Source organism: Drosophila santomea, chromosome 3R (assembly GCF_016746245.2).
Source record: "Drosophila santomea strain STO CAGO 1482 chromosome 3R, Prin_Dsan_1.1, whole genome shotgun sequence".
NCBI lineage: Eukaryota > Metazoa > Arthropoda > Insecta > Diptera > Drosophilidae > Drosophila > Drosophila santomea.
The window spans coordinates 16179860-16196854 of NC_053019.2; the positions used below are offsets into that span (position 1 = coordinate 16179860).

At 41.9% G+C, this 16995-nt stretch overlaps 1 protein-coding gene across 1 annotated transcript in view; it reads left to right on the top strand.

The window, feature by feature from the left end:
* The window catches only part of LOC120451084 (rho GTPase-activating protein 7), a 94099-nt gene that overhangs the window by 24433 nt on the left and 52671 nt on the right, over nt 1-16995 (top strand). The window contains exon 3 of the mRNA XM_039634451.1: nt 6561-6609. The gene's annotated coding sequence lies outside the window, so the exon portion shown is untranslated. The remainder of the gene's footprint in view (nt 1-6560; nt 6610-16995) is intronic.

A 16995-nucleotide genomic window follows, 5' to 3' on the forward strand; every position in this document is an offset into this window, starting at 1 on the left:
TGGGCACGAGGGAAGGGTCGCCAAGAGCTGGCTGCTGTGGGGGTGAAGGATCATTGCATCCACTTCCACAGATGCTGCATCTAAGCATACAGCTGGGGTCACTAGTATAGATCCCACACATGTTGTATCAGTTGAGAAACACATATGTCTCTGAAATAATCACCAAAGCAACGCATTTTCTAATTCTCTAAATGAAATATGTAATATAAGAATACATATGCAATAATAACACTAAATTTGGAACTGAGATAGTAACTACCATGGAAGCCTTAAGATTTAATTTAACAATAATAGATCTGACTTTACTGTTTAGTGTTAAAGCAATAACGTATTCACATCTTCTAAAGCCCCCATCTAATTTGCATAACTATTATTCCGACTCCAAGTGTTCGAATGTAGCCGCATGTAGATTGTTTAATTTCGCTTAGTGGCTGTAATAGTTCTTGAGAAAATGTGCAGCCTCATCGTAATGATGTTGGTAAATAATCGTAAACCAACAGAGAGCCGGCAAGGTCCCTCTAAAAGGTTTCGTAGCAGGCGTTAATGGGTTTTTGATTGTTTATAGCATGCGATTCAAGGTTGTTACCGATCAAAGGGGGCTGCAGCAAAAGGTTAAGGGTTACGAATTGGGGGTCTACCATACAGCTATGCCGTACGGCTAAGGCCAGGGATGAAGGCTATTAGCTGGGCCATTAGGCATAATACGGCATAATAGGGCCGCCTTTCCTTTCCACACGGCCTGTGTAATTGAGACTTTTTGTTTGGGCAATGCATTTCCCTAACAGATCCGCCGCCGACCAAATTATGTTTTCAGCAGCGATCGATCATCAAATGGGGAATCGAATCGAACCGACCGGCTGACAAACGCAAACACAGATGCAGGCCACCGTTATTAAAGCAGGGTATCGTGTGTCAACTGAGGCATTCGCACAGCCAGACAAAACGACAGACAAACGGACAGACAGACAAATCGAATACACATGGAGAAAAAAGGGGAAAGGGACGGATCTGTCAGAAAGATATACAGATCTACAGATAGACAGACAGACGGTTAGGCAAACAAACCAGCGCCATATGTGTGCCTCACATCGCTGATACATAACTCATGATCATACTCATACTCATACTGATACTCATACGCGTACGACTCGAAACTCAAACTCTAACTCAATCTGCAGCTGAGAGGCAAACGCTACAGAAAACTACCGTTTGATCGATCGTTTTGATTAGAAATGCAACACATTTCTATATGATCTGTCACACAGGCCGCAAAAGTCTGCTTTGGCATTTGCGGTCTCGGTCTCGGCGGCAGACAGCGAAATGTTTGTTAAAGTGAAATTAACGTCGCCAGCCAACTGCAGCCACCAATCAACAATGCCGGCTCAAACCCAGGCTCAAAACCCGGGCTCAGCTGCACCACCACACCACACCACGCCATACCACGCACTGATCAACACTTGGAGAAAAACATGGTTAAATAATGGCATAGAACTCCAAATAGAATATAGATAGCTTATGGTTGAAATAGCACCATTAAAAATGGTTTACGTAGGATTTCGCTAGGGTCATTAAATAACTAGTGTTAGGTTTAAAAACTGATATGTAAAATAAACTGAAATTCTTGAAGTTTTGTTAAATTAAGAAACAGGGTAGATAGTATTTAAACTAAGAACATCTCTCACCTCTTAGTAGAAACTTCAAGTTTAAAACTCTCATTTCTCAGTACAAACATCTTGGTTAGATCAAGCTTAAAACTCTCATCTCTTAGTAGAAACATCTTGGTTAGATCAAGCTTAAAACTGATAGAGAGACAGCAGTGTGTTCTTCTGCTTCTCTCTAAACACATACTCAACATTTGCCAAGTATTTCTCGCAGTGTACAAGCCCATGCCACAGCGATCATCATTCCATCCCCAGCCATGCCAAACCGCGTCTTTTTCTGTTTCTGTTTCTGTTTCTGTTTCAGTATCGGTGGCAGCAACAACAGCAGCAGCAGCAGCAGCTTTTCCGTGGCATGCAGTTGTCGCCATCGCAGAGTCGTCGTCGCCTTGTCGCGCATTTTCCGCGTGGTTGTCGTGGCTCGTCCCCAGAAGAGGGAAAACACCAGCGGACCAGGCTAAAGCCAGGGAAATACGGCTCGAACCCATTTCCAAATGCAAGCGTCCTCTATTGCTCACCCACTCGCACCCACCCGATCGCGCTGTCTCGCTCTCATGTGCGTTTTTGGTTACGGGCTTAATTTACAATTAATGAAATTCGATCGTTTTATTAACTGTACATTTTGCATGATTTATGCCCCCAACTCCACGGGCATTGGAACAGTTTTTGACAATTTTCCACTGCCTTTTCACGAATTTCACGTCTCCATGTCGCCCGCTGTCCATTAACCTTCATTAGGCTTAGGGGACCATTAACACCCCCATCCCAAGCTGCCATTGCTTTTGACCATTTATGGTGCGATCGCATTGCCGGTGATGACAATTTCTATCGCAGACGATTGCACAATTAAACTCTATTCACTTATTTGTTTCGCTTAATGAACTGTGTGAAACTTTTACGATGTCTCAAATATTGTGCCCAGGCCAAAACAATTGTAGCACCACACCCCCAGGCACATGTTTGACTGCAAGTACACTGGGAAAAACAGAAGAATTTACAAAGATAATTTATATAGATGGACTTATACTGAGTTGTAGTTTGGTTCATATAACATTGAAATAAGATATACCTCTTGCTTAAATCAACTGAGGATATTGCCCTCTTTTTAATAAAGTAATAAACATGATAAATGTATAAATAATTGTTAAATTATTTCTCGTATCAGTGTAACAAAACAACAAAGCCACCACGCAACTTGTCTCACTTTTCGTTTAGTTTTGTTTTGTTTTTGTTTTTTGATTTTGCTGGCCAAGCTGCTCGCGCATTTTTGTGCAGCGCAAATTGTTATTGCACAATTTTCGGGTTTGGGGTTTGGGGTTTGGGGGAATTGAATTGAATGCAATGGCCACCAACTGGCAGACAGACAAGAAAAAATACGAAACACACACAAAATGCGCCTAATTGTCGCTCTTTCAGCTGTCGCACATAACACTTTGTTTTTGCTAATTTTCTGTCACCTGTATCGTTTTTTAAATGCATTTTTCCCCAGACAATAGAGCGCTGGCATGAATACGGGAAAAAATGCTGAAAAGATGGCTAAGAGGGCACGTGACTGATGATTTTTTTTATGGGAGAAAATGCGAATGAGAATAAGTATGAGTATAAGAATCAGAATTGGGTTCATCTTTGTCTTCTGTGTGACTCACTTGACACAGTTGCAGTTGCCAGTTACCAGTTACCAGTTTGTTGCCCTTTGTTTTCGGCTACCGGGAATTATCATCTCCATCTCCATCTCCATTTCCATCTCCATCTGCGAAAGGCCGGGGATCTCTTCTTTCTTTCTGACACCGTGCAACCGTTAAAATTGCATGCCTCGACATTGGCCATTATCAAACTAAGGCATCAATCTGCCAGAACCAGAGCCGCACAATTGCAAATTGCCAGGGCAATTACGACTCGAAACTCCGACTCTTGGTCGGAGTCAAAATGGAGCAGTCGAGTGCGGAAACACGTTTTAGGCCGGGCTAGAAGATACAGATACAAATGCTGATACTATTCGAGTCAGGTCCAAACAGCATACCTACCAACTTGGCTGGCCAGCTGGGCGATTATGCAATTTACAAGATCTTGCCGCTGCGCCAGCTCAGTTGCATCTCCAGAACGCCATCGATCGCACCTATACAATACAATATTATTAATAATACCCAAATTTAAAACGAAATAATCGTAAATAACTGGGTTAATTTGTAACGCTTCCCTGCATGCGCAATGAACCATGCAGCCCGATTAGAAGAGCTCTATTCGGTTCGGCTCACCCAAAAAGCTGCCGGGAAATCGGAATATCTGAATGAAAATGAAATTCAATTAACGCTGTCATAGCAAAGAAACGCAGATAAAACTAGATTGGTTTTTGAGTACAGTGGGGACTTCAGAACTTGGAGTTACGATGAAATATAGGGCACTTAATGAAACAAATTAATGTCGTTCTTTCTAGAAAACCACCTCTCTAAAACAGCTAATGACTACCTTAAAAATATCGCTATATGAAGTATACATACTTTTTAAACTGTATAATAATCTAGAAACTCCAAATTTCCAGCACTAGGGAGCTTCGACTGTAGGTGCCTTGGAATGTTTTACTGGCATCTAGTCAGCGGCTGTCAAGTTCAAAGTTATAAATGTGCCAGGGATCGTGCGGAGTTTATTTAATTTCCATGATTTCGTTGTGTTTGCTGGCAGCATACGAAATCAGTTCACAAATCTTTTGTGGGCACCTTTTATTTTATTTTTGTATTTCTTTGTAGATTTCGGTTTCTTGTGTTCGGTTCTTGTATTTCCTGCGCTGCATTTGAAAGTCGCAATCGAAGAATAATTCTGTCACTGAGTCGCGCAGAGTGCCCGGGGATCAATTACCTTTCAAAACCAATTTGCATTTGAAATGCATAACGAAATCGTGTGCACACAATGCAATATTTTGGCAGTCACACGCTGGGCCAGCCAAGTTGGCAGTTGTTCATTGTTCACTTTTAGCCAACTGATTGGCAGGCTTTCGAATTGCGAATCAAGCGGCATCAGATGGAAAAATGAAAATGGTAAATGGTAAATAGAAAATGCAGGTGGTTCGCCGCTTCGGTGGCACCCACACACAGCCTTATCTCCCTTTGGCAGTTGCTCATTATTGCAACAGTTGCAGCTCGGTTTCGGCTTAAAACCTATATATACAATATATCCATATAGCTCGTTTTTATGGCCAAAGGTGTGTCAGTAGTTGCAACTGCCATTTGTTGTTCGATCAGTTCGATCAATAAGCTCTAGGCACGCAAGCACTCCACTCTGCCACTATTCCACTTGGGGTCTTGAGCTCGCGATCATCTCTTGGCAAAATATGGGTTAATTCGGTGCCCAGTTTTGTCATATTTTCTTATTTTCATTGCTGATGAACAATTTCGGTAACTCTTACTTTTGATTAGGCCATGAGTCTGCAGATTTGCGGGATTAATTCTTGAAAAGTAAATCTGGCGATGATTTGTCAACTATTCGAGTGGTTTGCTTTCTTTCGCAGCGCTCTTATTTTTCTGGGTTAGAAAAACACAACGATTTCAAGGGGGGGCGGCTTTCATTTTCAGATGCGCAATGTTGTGTAACATTTCCCCCACGAATCTTCCCATTTTCCATTGCATTCTGTCATGCAAGTAGCCACAACACACAACACACTCCGCAGTCAGCAGTCGTAAATTATGACGGCCTGTCTATAATTAATCAAAGCACTAGGGCCGCCGTCTAGCGGGGCAGTTAGTCTCAATTAACACACGCAAATTGGCCAGAGCTGACAGGGCTTGATCTTCCAGTCATTTGCCATGGGTAAATCAGTATATCTGTGGAAATATGCCCGGCATTTGAAAGTAAAAACAGCACACCGCGCCTACCGGAATTCGTTATACATTTAGTATAGAATGCGAGATGCATTGTTAGTGGCGAATGGTGAATAGAAGTGAATAGTGAGTAGTGAATAGAGAATAGTGGCTGGCTCTCGGCCTTTTGTGTCGCTCAACCAGTTTAGAAATTCTACTGGTTTCAGTTTGGGCTTTGAGTGACGACCATGGCGAAACCTGATGTGCCACATCGGGCGATTTGTATTCCAAATGACGTCTGGTTCCGTTCCGATGGCCAGGAGGCTACGTACTACGTACTACGAGTGTATGTCAGCTGATTGAATTGCAAAAGGAAGGATGGTGAATGCGAAAATGCGAAAATGGAAAAATAGAAATATGTTAAACAACGAATAAGAAGACGACTTGCTTGGGCCCGTGTTGTCCGGAAAATTGTGCAAGCTGTTCTGCAAGTTATATGAGACATTTCGCAATCAACGTCACTCGTGTTGGCCTTGTGCTTCCTGAACATATTGGTCAGCTCTTCGGCACGAAAAGCGTGGAAAATACGGCATGTTGCTCAAGTTTTGTTGCTGTAGTATTGCTATTTTCGAATGTTTTACAGGCAAATGAAATCTGATTATTTCTTAGATTAAGTTGTATGATTTTGTGCCACAAATCGTCCAATATCACCTATGTTTCCTATGCATCTTCATCGCATCGCCCGCTAATTTATGCCGCATTGCATTATCGATTTGCTTAAAGTTTATGGCCTAGGCTCTTGAGTAGGGTTGTGTCAATTTATTTTTCGTGTTCAGCTGGGCAAACGAAACTGGCCTAGCAACCTTAAAACAGCGAACTACCTGCTTTTAGCTGCTCAGCTGCTCAGCTGTTTGCTTAACTTGGCTTAAATTTATGCATTTAGTCAAGGCATTTATCATGCGAAAGATACAGCGTGAAATTAGCATATAACGCACTGTGCGCCAATATTTTCATTTTTGTTGGCTTCAAAACAAAAGCCCAAATATCGAAACGATTGCCTTGATTAGTTGACAAATAAACTAACCTTTCTTTACTGGCTTTCTCTTTGCAGTGTGGGACATTCGCCGGGATATTTTGCATGAAAATTGCAGCAAAAAAAGGTATGTAACAAATTTCTTAATTAACTTAAAAGCTAAACTTTCCCAGAGCCGAGCAAATATGCCAATTAAGTCAATAAATATTTGCCAGCTGCTATTTACGTTTTGACACCGTGCAGCAATACAGATTTCCAAAAATGCTTTTACATCTTACAAATGGCAGACGAACAGGCTTTTTGGCTTTTGAGCCGCACAGAAATCATTTATGTTAATCAACACATGTTTTTTTCGGAGTCATTGGCTCTGGGGGAATTCTTTTTTTTTTTTTTTGCCTGACTTCAGTTTGCTGTAGCTCTGGCTTGGCTTTTTCTATATATATATATTATAAAAGGCCCAAAAACGCAAAGCAAAATAAATGTATACAGAAAACGTGTTTGTGAGTGTCGCACAAAAAGCAAAATTCAAATTCAAATTCAAATTGTGCCCCGTTGAAATTTGCGCTAATGTTGCCATTTGTGTTGCTGCTGCTGGGCAAGTTTGAGTTTGCTCGTGTGCTGTTGCTGCTGCTGCTGCTGCTGCGGTTGTTGCTGCTGCTGCTGTTGCTGTTGCTGCTGCTGCTGCTGATGTGATGTTGCTGGATGCCGAGTTATTTTTGGTATGGGGCATGCCGTCGCTATATGGCCGCCCCATGCCGAACAAGATTTCTGCGCCAGCGCAGAAACTCCAAAGTCAGATATTCAGCGTTTCTTGTTTCTAATTCCCATGCAAATATGTACTGCCATGTCATGTTGCTTCTGTTGCTTATGTTGCTCCCCAACTGTTTGCATTTCAATAAGCGTACACACGATTTCGGAATAACTCAGTTCTTGCGGAGCAATAAGAGATTCTCGTGAACTGGCCGTGACTCAAATCAAAGTCAAATATTTCCAAATCGAATTCCCATTAATACATCTAAAACTAGCTGTGCCAAAAAGGTGGTGAAAGAGACAAGAGCTCGTTGCTCTTTCTGATAACTAATACTTTGGAAATGGACATAAAAATAAACAAAGAGCGATAAAGAATTCATTTTGCCCAGGTAGAGCGAAAAGCGTCAGTTTGTTAAGAGAAACGAGAGCAACTGCAGAAAAGACAGCTCAAGCCGTAAAGAAATATTACGCATACGCAGAGTGAGTGACTCACGAGGCCAGTCATTGAAAACCGTACTTAAAACTGATTCAAATTGGTTGCTGATTCAAATTGGTTTGTCATGGAGTCTTCGCTGAAATCCGTCAGAGAAAACCGCACTCTAAAATCAAATCACAAAGGGGCAATCAGTCGGAAGCACATTGCAAAATATATACTGTGACTGCTGGGATTTCCCCATTGCGCCAACTTTACGACTTAGGAAAGCATTACATATGAGTAAAAGTATAAACAATGAGAAAGTATGAAAAAGTTATAAATAATGTGTAAAATTGATAACTTTTAAGTGACTACCTATAGCATTTTGCGCAGTGCACAATGATCAGCAATCAAGCTGGTTTTAACAGGCTGATTATGCGTAAATTGCCACTCAAAGAGCTTCTAAAGTGTCGGTTGTGCTGTTGTTCATCTACTCACCAGTTGACCATAAAGCCAATCCAAACAAGTGCCTAGATGGCCAGATCTGTTTTAATCTTCTGATTTGTTTGGGTTATGCTTATGCTGCATCTCAGAAATCTCACAGAGATCCCGATGCCGATGCCGATCCCCACAGCCCCAGATTCATTTCCAATCCCGGCGGGGAATCCGAGTGGCCAGCGTTAATTCGTGTGCGCTGCTTATGAGGTTGACATGCTGAACGAATCCAATAGGGCCGGGCATTATTTTATAGGATCCCTTTTATCCGGGCAGCGCATAAACTCACACTTAAAATCAATAAACGTAGACTGGCCCGCCCAACGGCCAAATTGCGTTCGACATGTGTAAGCGATAAAACTATAAAATAGCACAAACTTATGCCCACAATAAACATAAACAATTCCGGGCGAGAGATGAGCCCTAAAACCGATTTGCCAAATACAAAAAATGTAGAACCAAAACCGCAGATACCACAGTTACCGCCGATTCCGCAGGCGAATTACCAAGCCAGGATTCAGTTGCTCTGGCCATAGAGTATAGAGTTGTTGCTACATGGGTAAACAAGTATTTTTATGGGGCTCCGGCCATGGGGCATAAAAGGATGCCCCACGGCTGTGGACCAGCACAGGATGATGGGACACGGCCATAAAGGCACTTAATTGCCATTTTATTACCAGAGCTATTAGGCCACAGTGGGAAAGGCTAGCCCAGACATTCGGACATTCAGCCAGTCCGTCAGTTGGTCATTCAGTCATTTAGTCATTCGGTCTGCTGGACTTTCATTAGAAGCTCCGAGCAAGGAAGTTCTGCCAGCGGACTCACTTCACTTTCGCGTCAGAAATTCGCCATCCGCAGTGAGGCATATTGCACCACATTTGCATCAACAACAACATCCGCTGAAATCACTGTTTCTCGTTGACTCTGTACACTGAGCGAATGTGATCTTACAGATAGTCGGAACAGTAAATATTCTAATATTTTTAAGAAGTAAACTGCTAAATGATAGCACCAGGTTTGCAGGCAATAAAATGTTATTTATTCTTTCAGTTTAACTATGTATCTTGCAGGTCCCAAGTTCGCACTTTTCTTTCAGTGCACGCCAGCCTTTGCTCTCCGTCTGCCACATGCAAAGTGGCTCCCTTCAGCGACTGCAGTGCCATCCGGCGATATCTTTAATGAAATCTGCATGTTGTGCGCTTTAACAAGCATTCTGCTTGTCTACTCATGTCGCCCTCCCCCGATATCTAAGTGTCTCCATCTCCATCTCCATAGCCGTGTGCCATTGCGATCCTTTTGTGCTACGAATGGTGCAGGCAATGGGAATGAGAATGGGAATGGGAATCCAAGATGCCAGATCCCGGATCCCGGATACCAAGTAAAAGAACCCAACGAGCCTGTGGCTAGATCACCAACTTAGTTGTGGGCACGGGCAGATCTTGTTAGCGTAAATATTAACTTGTAAATATGATGATGCCCTCATGGAAATTGTACGAATTGCTGATAAATATCATTAGGTCGCAACTCTAGTCCCTACTTTTAAGGTGCATCTGTGTGTGTGTATGTTGGGATTGCATTTCGCTTGGCAATTCTATTAAGATTCTTATCTAAAGTGCTTGTAGAACCTATTTGTTGTACGAGTATACGGCCAGTACTCACCGAGTGTACTCGTAATTGTTTAGCAAATCAGTGGAGAGTTGAAAGCTGAAAGCATTGCCAAGCCATGATTGTTGCTATTGTTCGGTTGTTCGGCTGATTACACAGTAGTAACTGACAATTTGCCATCGATTTCTGTTGGTTTTTCAAGCCGCTAAGCTGCCGGCTACGCCCTCATACTTATTAAATAATGTCGAAATTGCTGAGCAACTCGGAACTGCAGTCGCAAGGGAGGCATAGAAAAATGTAGATATTGTGCAGTTATTGAAAAGAGAAATAAATAAATTTTTTTTTAATTTAAAGCTATTATTTGATCCCTAAGCCATCAGAATTCCAAGCAGACGTCGCACGCTTTGTGCTCGTAAATATACTTTCTGTAGAATAGAACTTTATAAAAGGGCTGGCCTAGGCCTGTGAAATTGAAGCGACTTTCCTCTAGGAAAGCGACCATTCAAAGCCGCAACAAAGACGTGACAAATATTCCAAATGGGCTACTTTAAAGCGTGGGAGTTGCATTCACTCCAAGTTCATGGGAATGAATGCAATGGAAATCATTGGCGCCAGTCTCTACACTTCCCTTCTACTCAACTTTGTTTGGTTTTGGTTTGCTTTGGTTGGGTTTGTGTTTTTAAGTTGCTACGGGGCCACCGAGATAAAGTCACTAGCTACTCATATTTCAACGAAACGTGCACATCAACTTCCTATTCCCCCAGCATAATCCATATTCATATACAGCTTACACGAAAAGAAAGAAATGGTTGTAATTAAACACATACGTTCTTGCGTTTAAAAGCTTAAAAAACAATATTTTATTGCAGTATACAATCCCTTAATAGTAAGAATATAAATGTAAATAAATGAAGTACTTATGTTGATCATTGGTATTTGACATTTTTAAAACCAATTTCTAATTCACCACAGAGTTAAATTATAACTGGTATATAAGCTTGCAAATGGTTCATTCGACTAATTAATGCTGGTATTTAGATTACTCATGATTTTCCCACACTGTAGTCCGCTGGCCCCCCAATCGAAATCTGGAGCCCTGTGGGGGGTGGTGGATCCAACGGGGGGATTGGGGTCGTAATTTCCAGCTCTCAACGCCGCCAGCGGGCCAGCAGAGCGACACAGTTGGACACTGTCTGCTCCAGTTTACCGAAAAATCGTAGACCGCAAGCGGTTTCATGCGGCGGCGCACGCTGCGTATGCGTATTATGTTCGATTTCTGGTTTGACTCGGGAGTTCAATAAACGATTAGATTCTAAGTTGACGTCGTTGCTGTGGCAGTTTTGGTTTCTACATATTTTTGTTTTTCTTTTCTTTTTTTTGTATTCTCCTGGTGGTTTGAAGGTTTGTTGTTGCTGCTTTCTTGGGGGCACATTGCGTGTGCGTCTGCCAAAGTTATCGCGGCTTTTTACACTAAGACGAAGGCTAATATGTCATTTGGTCATTGATACGCGGCAACGACGCTCGATCGCCGCGGGAATGAGATAGATAGTGGTGAGTGCTGAACGAGAGTGAGAGAGAGGGGGATGTGTAGAGACGGTGCCACCAAAGCAAAACGCTTACTGTCAGTGTGAGGCGCGTATAATTAATTGCGCCTATCAATATCGCCTCTTGTGCTTTTTCTCTGGCTTTTTTTTTTGTTTTCTTTCGATTTTTCTGCGTGGCTGCACGCATGTATGGCCAAAAGTCCGGGACTCCATCGGTGGCTTCTCAGTTGGCCCCCATGGCCATTGGCCATTGGCCATTCGCCATTGGCAGCAGCTCATTGAGATAAGCCTGTCCGTTTATGCGATTTTCCGTTCGGATTTAGCATAAATCATTCGCCTGCGAAATGTTATGTCAGCGTCTTTTATGCGGCCAACACGAACTGGCAAACAATAAGGATTTCTTCTACGGCAATTAAACTATCAGATTAATTGTTCATACACTTTCAGAATAGAGACCTGGAAATGGGAATTCCTAATCAAAGTAGTAAAAGCATGTTTAGGGAAAATCTAGGAAACTCCTCCTCTGTTCAGACAAACAACAATTTATAAATTTTGTTTTAATACATTTTAAAAGTTCCGAGAATATATATCCATTGCGTTTCTTGGTAGTATGTATTAGTCACATAACCATAAAGCGGGATGCATATGAAAATCCCATGAGCACAGAGGTGATTGGTTTTACAGCCAATTCTGGAACGGAGTCAGAACGGATGTGGACAGTCTGAGGAGTGCCTTAAATGGTCCTCTTCTGCGTTTCTGTGTGGGTGAATGGGAACTAGGTTGCTCTGGGGCAAAAGCCGTAAAAAGCAAACAAATAGCAATTATGAAGACCCAAGATGACAACGCATCGTGGATCGGTTTTTGAGTCGTGAGTCATGAGTCATGCTGTGTTGGTAATAAAATACGCCAAATGGATTGCAACTGTGCGGCAGCGAAAGTGCTGCGAGTATCTTTTATCTTTAGAATGAAGTCAGCTGAACAAAAGACTTCGGGGAAACACTTTTACACTTTTATACTTTTACTTCCATGAAGCTAAGCAGACCATGGTAAAATGTAGATTAAAGCGGGTATCTGAAGGGGCAAGTGCAATATTTAAACTTAACACAAAGCCTCCAGCTAATTTATGCCTCACTTTTGCCTTTCCCACTGCAACACGAGGGTTGTTGTTTTCGTTGTTGTTGTGGTTGTTGTTGTTGGGCTACTGTCTGTTGCATGCAAATGCAAAATGATTGATGTTGCCACATTGGGCTTTTGTTGTTGCTGTTGCTGTTGTTGTTGTTTGCTGGCTGAGCAGCAGGCGCTGGGAAAACAACAACGAAAAATTCTCTTTGTGCAAAATGTTGGCATTTTGAAGTGCGAGTAATTGCAGCTGCAATAGTTTTTCATGTTACTGCCGCTGCCTGTTGTTTCTGCCGCTGCAGTTGCTGCTGCAGTTGCTGCACTCGTTGCAGTTGCAGTTCCTACTATTGCTGATCAAGTTGCTCGGCATTTTGGCAATGTAATGTGGCAATGTAGCTAAGCAGCTAAGCAGCCGCAAACTTCCTTTCACAAGACAGCCTCCAAAGAAAAATGGGTCTGCCTGGTCTGCTCTGATGGGCACTTGAATGTTTGAAAATTATAGACTGCTCTGCGCCGTCTACATTTCACAGATGTACAAAAACCAAAAAAAAAAAACCGAAAAAAGAAATAACAACCGCCTAAATGCCAAGCCAAAAGAATTACTGATGCTTCAAAGCGGCCGGAGATAAAATAAATCGAAACGGTTTCTTACTTTTTAACTGAAACATGCTCTCAAAATGTCAGACCAATTTCTGTGTCTATAAAACGATTCAATGAACAAACTTTGCACATTTGAAAAAAAGTAAAAACGATTTGATAACTTTAATTTTATTTTGGGGCAGGTACCTTACTTTATTACAGGCATCGGTTTATTTTGTTACGGCTTTTATAGACCCAACCTTGATATTCAAGAAATGCCGCCTTATAGTCATAAATCTCTCGCTTTATGCAAATCAAAAAATAAAAATAATGCCCTGGCCCAAGGCCCTTCATTGCGAGCAAAAAAAAATACGGCTAATTACGAGAGCCAGTTTTTTGTTTCCAAGACACCAACACACAATCCCGCTGTGGCACTTGGAGAGGCAAGGTAATTACAGGCCGAGCACATGCCACATTATTCTTTTGTGCAATGAGCACGACGTCGTTCCTGAACCCTGAACCCCTGAACCCCCTGTCGTTTGGGCCAACTCCACGGACCTGGCCAAAACCCAGAGACGCCAACGCCAACGCCGACGACACTTGTGCGCACATTACACTGCGCATGCGCGGCATGTGTACACTGCGCCAAATACTTGGCGTCCCGCATTGTATACTCACTCGTATGCTGCAAAACTGCCGCCAGCACAAGACAAGCTAGCTAAGCATAAAACGTCAGTCGGTCTCTCCGCAAACCGGTTGAGTTATGAAAAATTATGATTGTCACCGCTTGGGCTTGGAAGTCAGCTCGGGGCCAACAGCAAACGGCAAACAGCAAACAACAACGGGCGGTAATAACAAAAATGTGTAACAATTTCAGTTAACCCTTTAGAAGCATGGCGGACTTTTAGGTAACTAGTTCGGTTCAATATTAAATTCTGTTTAAAGCAGATTATTTTTAATTCATTAAAACAGTTGAAAAACATTTAACAAATTGTGTTTCAATATATATACATATCAAGGAGTATTTATATATATTCTAACGAATGTTTTTAGATAGCTAAGAAATCAGTAGCTATACTATTTTTTAACTCAGAATTTTAGCAATCATATTTCAAGATCTACAAAGGCTTGAATGTTTATCAAGGGGTTAGGCCTGATCGACAGCTGTTATTGTGGCTTTATTGTTGTTTTGCATTTACGCTAAAAGCCAACACCAAATAGACAACAATTACAATGGCAGCCAGATCGCTTGAGCAGAAAAAATAAAAAATAGCAGAGAGCGACCAGATCGAGAGCTGGTTGGGGGTATCCATGTATAATTATTTGCCCACGTTTCGCATGTCTTGCCAGACTGACTGTCGTCGTTGTCAGCAGCACCACCGAACCACTGAACCACCAAGGCACCGCACCACAGAAAACAGCACCACCGTCATCATCATTTTAGCATCTAGGTGTGTGTGCACACAAATTGTTGGCATTTTTGCATTTGGCATGTTAGAGTCATAACTTGGTGGCGGCTGCTGGTTTTTCTTCGTCTTATTTTCGTTTTTTTTTTAGTTATTTATTTGCTGGCTGGAAAATGTGGCCAACATGTGTTGCTAGCAACAGCTGTTGGCAACATGTTGCCAATGCCTCATTAGCCAATTTGTTGCCGCCAATTTAAATAATAATTGCTTGAATTGCATTTCCATTTTCAATGGGAGTTTCAACTCCCATTTGAATGTCGCATCTTTGAGGCAGTGCAGCCATTGGACTCTGGGCAATTGTGCGTGCAACATTTCAATTAAGCAGATTGCAACAAAGGGAGGAAAGCCAGCTTAGCACTCCCTTTTTTTCCCAGACAGCTGCGTAAATTGTCATCCGCCGTCAGTGTCAGTTTTAATTAGTTTGTTTACAAGACTGGAAGCCGCAAGAAATGGAGTCTGCCCCATTCCATTGCCCCAATCATATCAATTTGGTTTGTCAGTCCTTTAAATTGTTCTGTGAGCCATAAAGATACAAATTTGTACACACTCAATGGGCAGCAGGCAGCGGTCAAAAATGCACTGGGTTAATTACCAGTCGCCAGTCTTCATTTTGCTGATTAGAGCGAACAAAGACGGCTAACTTATCAGTTGAAAGGAAGGGGAATAGTTGTTTGGGATTTACAAAACATATTTTAGTGCCTAGCATCGCTTTTAGCAAATCGCCCACGACTAAAACGCTCGAGTTCCACTTTCAATAGCAAACAATGCGCAAAAATATACAAACCTTCATAAAGTTTTATTGCCAGCAAATTGAATGCCGTTTTATGGCCAGAAAGACTCTTTTGTTGTCTTCCCAGCTATTTGGCCATTCGTTTTTTTTTTTCTATTTATCTTATTTTGTAGTATATCAGCAAACAATAAATGTTAATTAACAGCATTTATGTGCTACGGCCTATTGACACTCTTGTCATAAATTTCGTACAATTTCAACATTTAAAAGCCCAAGAATTTGGCCTGTGTTTGTATTACAATTTGCAATCAAGTGGTTTTTGCTGTACCTACAAAAAAGGCATATAATACTTACTTAAACAAAGGGAAATTCCAAATTCCAAATTAATGCTTCGCAATTTATGAACCTGTTTTTAAGCATGATGTCAACGCCAAGGAATCGACATGAATTTGCATATTTTTTGGATATTTCTCAAGCGAGAGAACAAAGAACTCTCCTTTCTGGGGGCAAAGATACGTTAAATTATGTAATTTATTTAAATTTAAGTGGAACCGAATGTTCCTCCCCACTGAACGGTCCTTTGATTAAAACCAACACAGCAGCGCGATCCGTTCAATTTAAGCAGAATTATGGCGAAAATCTGCAAGTGGAGCTTACGAGTGCGATCCTCGGGCGATCAGTGCAAACAAACAGCCCACATTTCTCATTACAAATTGAGTCATTAAATTTATTTATACCCGCTGAAAGGCAGCCACATCTCAGCATCAGAAGCTCCAGTATTCGGCAATAAACCGCAGTAAAAATCAAGAAAAAAAATTTAAAAAAAAAGGAGAGAAAAAAGAACACTTCCGCGTTACTGCAACTGCAACTTCCATTCAATTTCTGAATTTCTGGGTCAAATTCTTCTTGCGCCGAAGAGCTGCATATGCATGTGGCAAATGTGCCATAGGATGGGGAGCGACGAGCTGCTCTCTTATAAGTATCATTTTTTATGGCTTTTCATTATGGCTGCATATATAATTCTTAATAAGAAAGTTCGAAGGAGCCAGCAGCAGTGCAGTTCGAGAACATGAAGCACCCCAAAAGTGGAACAAGTTATAAAGTTGTATATTTTAATAGGCCATCGCAAAAATAAATATGAACTTCGCAGGGATATCGTTAACCACACATTTTGTGGGTCACCTCCGATGAACTCTTGATTTCACTCCTTTTCCGCGATGTACTCAAACAGAAAAAAATAAAAGCGAGCTAAGAGTAAGCCATAACCATTTGATTGGCGTGAAAAAGAACTCTAGTATCCAGTATCCAGTATCCAGTATCGGGCATCAGGAGCCTGGCATCTCTATGATTTAGTGTGCCGGGGCCACTTGACAATAATTTACGCAAATGGCATAATTCGCTTTATGGGCGCAACATGATGATGACGATAATGATGATCGTGCGGATCCTGCAATGACTGTAACTATGTAGTTAAAGAGGAGTGCTCGACGCGCTTTCAACGCCAACGCTGAAACTGAAATTGAAACGATCGCCAGACCGAGCTGCAAGTTCCCTTCTGCCACTTCCAAGTTGCAAGTTCCAAGTTGCCAGTTGCAAGTCTCTCAGTCTATAGACCGACCCCACCTAATGAGGCCTTTGTCTGTGGGCCGTTCTCCTTCTCGTTCTCCTTCCCGTTTGCCGTCTTCATATGAGTCCATGTTTCCATGACTCACTCTGATTTTCACTTCAATGGCCTGGGCGTGCGTTGGTTTTTCCTCGCAGTCCGGTAGGTAGTATCTACTTGGATTACCATGCCCACAATGAAAGGTCA